A 4808-nucleotide genomic window follows, 5' to 3' on the forward strand; every position below is an offset into this window, starting at 1 on the left:
CAAAAAAAAAAAAAAAAAAAAAAAAAAAAAAAAAAACCCAAAAAACAAAAAAAAATGGGATCATATCGAGTTAAAAGCTTCTGAAATCAAAGGAAACAATAAATAAACAATCTACTGAAGAGAAAGAATTGCCAGCTATTCTTTGGACTGAGAACTAATATCTAGAAAATATTTATAAATATCTATAAAATCTCTAATATCTAATATTATAAATATCTATAATACCTATTAAACTCAAAAAACTAGACCCCTAAATAAAATATTCAGTCAAAAAATGGGCAACTGAAATGAATAAACACTTCTCAAAGGAAGAAGTACAAATAGCCAATCAATAAATGAAAAGCTGTTCAACATCTCTGGCCATTAGAAAAATCCAAATTAACATGACACTGAGATTCTGTCTTACTCCAGAAAGAATGGCTACCATCAAGAAATCACATAATAACAAATACTGGTAAGCAATGGGGAAAAGGAACTAATAAGAGCTGGTGGAATGAAAACTACTCCAAATATAATGGAAATAAATATGGAGATTCCTTTAAAAACTAAAACTAGAAATTCCACTTGACCCAGCTATTCCCCTTCTAGACATCTTCCTGAAAGAGTTAAGGACATCATGTTTATAGCAGCACAATTCACAATAGCTGAATATGTCTATCAACAGATAAATGGATAAGGAAAATGTGCTATTTAGATACAATAAACTGCTACTCTGCCATAAAGATCATTTTTTTAGATAGGATCTCCTTGAACTCACTATGTAGCCCAGGCTGGCCTCAAACTGCAGGGGATCCTCCTGCCTCAGCCTTCCAAATATGGGATTACAGGCATGTGCCCACCACACCTGGCTATTCTGCTATAAAGGAAAATAAACTTGAGTATTTGCACCTGGAGTCCATAAGTGAAACGAATCAGACACCCATAGCTTAAATACTTCATGATTTCTCTTATATAAGAAATCCAAATATAAATACAGAGCAAAATAAAAGATAGAGAATAGGAAATAGGGAGGTGGATCTTTTGAAGATAGGAAAGGGATCAAGAGATAGAGGAAGGGAGAGAGAAGGGAGTGGAAAGGAATAAAAGAATGAAGATGTGTTATGTGTATGTACCAACTCCCCATGAGTAATGTGACCATTATGTGCTACAAGCATGTGCTAGTAAAAAAATTTTAATTGAAAAAAAAAGGAAGTGGATGCAATGACTGTATGCTTTTAAAAGTCAGTGTCACAAAAGAGTGTGAGATTGTTCCAGATGGAGGCGAAAGCAGCTAACGACTAAATGCAATCCTGGCTGCATATGGGATCCTGTTCTGGAAGAGAGAAATTTATATAAAGGCATCAGTGGATCTATTGACAAAATTGGAATATGAGCTAAAAGCATTTTGTCACATTTAAATTTATTGTTTTTGACAGCAATAGTTATGTAAGAAAATACCTTTATTCTTCAAAAATACAGTATTTGAAAGGAAGGGACCATGATATAAGCATCTTACCCTTTAATGTTTCTAGAAAAAAAGCAAGCATATAAATACACAGTTCTTTCAAGTGAACATTATCTTATCGACATCTCAAAATTTATATCATTATCATTATTATCATGCAATAGCTATGATTAATATGTCAAGTGTTATCTAACTCCTGGGGGAAATTCTCTCTGAAGAGCTGACAATTGAGTTAATACTTGAGTAAAGCAAAGAAGAAATTATATAGCACCATGGGACAAAGTGTGGAGATGGAAGAGAATGACACATGCGAAACCCCTACAAGGGTGTCCAGCTCTGTGCAACTACGGGAGGGGGCAAAGGGCAGTGCGTGGGAGACCAAAGAGAGAAGAGTAGTAAATGGTAAGGTCTCACCACGGGGTCCTGGCCATATAACCATGGTTGGCCATAGCACGATAATTAGAATGTATTGTTTTTTTCAACAGGAGAGTTTTGTGCAGTTAAATTTTATATTTATGCTTTACAAACAATTCTGACTGTTGCGTGCAATGGGGGTCTAAGTAAGCTATGGCTAGAACAATGACAGGGGAATTAATGAACAGTGATTATGTTTGGAATATATCTTAGAGGCAGAGCTGCCTGTGCCTGATAAAGCATGGTTGAGCGTGATAGAGGAAGCAAGGAATCAAAGCTGTAGCATGAGATGCTGGCATGGTGACTATAGCATTTTCTGAGAGAGACAAATCTGGTAGATTAGCAGACTTTGGAACCCCCTGAGACCTGAGTGAATATGCCAGTCTAGCAGTCTTGGGGCTGAGGAGAGAAGACTGGACTGGTGTTAGAGACCTGTGATTAATCAGCAAAGTAGGAGCCCACCTAGTGAGAGACTATAGAAAGAGAAGACAAAACCTAGGTCATTCAACTTTAGAAATCAAGAACAGAAGAGACTGGGCCAGCAGAGGATACTCAGAAATAGCGATTGTGATTGAAGAAAAACTGTGAGAGTAATGCATTTCCAGTAAGAAGTCTTCATCTGTAATAGAGATCAGAAAACTCACCACTGGAGTCGGCAAGGTGGAAGTAATTTGTGATTTCAATGTGAACTACTCAGTGGAATAGTGAGAGAGCAAGTTAAGAGGATAGAATGAAATGAGAGAAGAAAGAGTTAAGTGCAGAAATTCTTCCTTATGATTTCCACATTCTTGTACATGAGGATATGAAACAAATGCACATTTGTGTTCCAAATAAATTATATCCATAAGAAAGTTAGGGTCAGCATGTGTCCATCAAGAGCTCTCCCACAATTCCCTGTGCAACCTCTTAGTGTGTTAAAGTGGAGAAGAGTCCAATTTAGAATACAGACATACAACATTAGGGAATGGAGCTGATTCATTTTGCTTTTCTTTTTTTTTCTTTTTATTGAGTTTATTGGTACAATCTAGCTCTACAATACAGTTACATTCATTACTGGGATCCTGTACCTTCACATGACAGGTCTTGGTTCTCATTTTTTCCCCTTGTCCTGCCCTCCCTTCACCCCCTCCTCCCCTCCCCAATTACAAACTCTTTATTTCCATTTTTTCATTTTCTCATATTTTTTCTTTTCCCTTATTCCCTTTCCCCTACCATTCCCACTTTCCCTATACCTTTAGCCCTTTTTTCCCTATTCCACACTCTTAATTATCCCATTAGGATCTTGTGTACTATTATAGTTTTTCACACCAGAGAAACGATTTGGTATTTACACGTGTGTGACTTAATTATTTCACTTAAGAGTTCATTTTGCTTTTCTGACTACCCTTTATTCACAGCACTTACAGTTTTCCAAAGAAATGCATTTCATTATTATTTAATGTTTTATTGTTATATTTAATAACCTTAAAATATAGACAGAGTATTTATGGTCTGAAGGACAATATGTTATAAAGGAAATAAATGTTTTGAATCCTATACCTAATTTAAGAACTATGTAATTGCTAATATTATCTAACTATAGGACCCTCCTTTCTGTCATCTGCTGACTCCACTTCTCACCAAAGGTAACCAATATCCTAAATTCCTTTATAGAAATAGAAATTCAGGGGGCCAGGGCTTTAACTCAGTGGTGCCACCACCTGCCTCTCAAGCATAAGGTCCTGAGTTCGATCCTCAGTACCAAAAACAAAAACAGAAACAACAACAAAAAAAGAAATAGAATTCAGTTGATTCTATATTATTTAATCAAGGCCAAAAAAAAAAAATCTGAAACCAGAGCCAGCTGTAGTTGGTTCATAAATCATGCTAACATTCACAAGAGCTAATCTTGTAACATAAAGTCACTATAGAAAAGTCTAATCATGACTTCAAAATCGTATTACATTGCATCAGGCAGGCAGTTATAACCAATTATTTGAAGCATTTAAAGCCACAAACTGGATTTGAACAAAAAGGCCTACTAGTTGAATAACAAAATGTAACTGGTAATTCCAGTACTTTTTCCCCAAGAATAATAAGATTCTGCTTTCATTTTAATGTTAAAAATGCCTTTTAATAATCCATGTGATTTGTTGTTGACAAATAAGTATTGCCGCATACCTAGGGATGATTTATTTCTCTGATTTGAAGAGAATACGAACATTTCACCTATGTTTCTATGCCAGGAGTTCGGATACTAGGAATGTTTTGTTAATGAAATTAATGGTCCTGTATTATTACAGAACCTCAGTGTTAAAAGAACAGCTATATTATCTCTGTGCTGATATTATCTTCTTTTCTCAGGTCAGGTCACATGACTTCAGCTAGTAAACTTTACCACATCTGCAATATTGTTTGACCAATCAGTTTTTAGTCCAAGATTTAGGTCTTTATTCAATAAGTCAGGTGACACTTTTACCTCAAGGTAAATCCTCTATTTTGTGTATAAATGTGACATTGGATTTCTGTATTGTTCCTGAAACTAAGCTTTCACATTATATCTCAAAGCTTAGGAACTCAACTGCTACTTCTGACAACACCATCCCACTTGGCTGTGGATAACCCACACATCGGCAGAGCACGTAGCCAGTTCTGGCAATGAAAGTACCTCTCACCCCAAACTGCAGTGACCAGGTCTAAAAGGCCTTGAGAACCAAGTCTGGCCAATCTGATGGAACATGGGGACATTTCTACAGGGACTACCAGAAAGGATATGTTTCTATGACAATGATGATGGTGGTGATGATGATTGGATATAATCTTATTATACTGTACATGTCTTGAAGTATTAGCTGCCTGGATGTAGGTCTTCTAATGCCAACAGCAATTTTGTTCGCCCTTTAGGAGCCATTGGAGAGAATGTTTCCAAGAACTAGAGGTATCAGTGGAAATCATTCTCATATCATTGGAA

The 4808-nt window shown here is 36.1% G+C and overlaps 1 long non-coding RNA gene across 1 annotated transcript in view; it reads left to right on the plus strand.

Moving 5' to 3' along the window:
* The window catches only part of LOC104870966, a 40302-nt gene extending 35825 nt beyond the window's left edge, over positions 1 to 4477 (plus strand). Inside the window, exon 4 of the long non-coding RNA XR_782673.2 lies at positions 4406 to 4477. This is a non-coding gene — a long non-coding RNA (uncharacterized LOC104870966). The remainder of the gene's footprint in view (positions 1 to 4405) is intronic.
* The last annotated feature ends 331 nt before the right edge of the window (positions 4478 to 4808 follow it).

This window comes from Fukomys damarensis, unplaced genomic scaffold (genome assembly GCF_012274545.1).
Source record: "Fukomys damarensis isolate Sample0158 unplaced genomic scaffold, DMR_v1.0_HiC HiC_scaffold_26, whole genome shotgun sequence".
NCBI classification, from domain to species: Eukaryota; Metazoa; Chordata; class Mammalia; order Rodentia; family Bathyergidae; genus Fukomys; species Fukomys damarensis.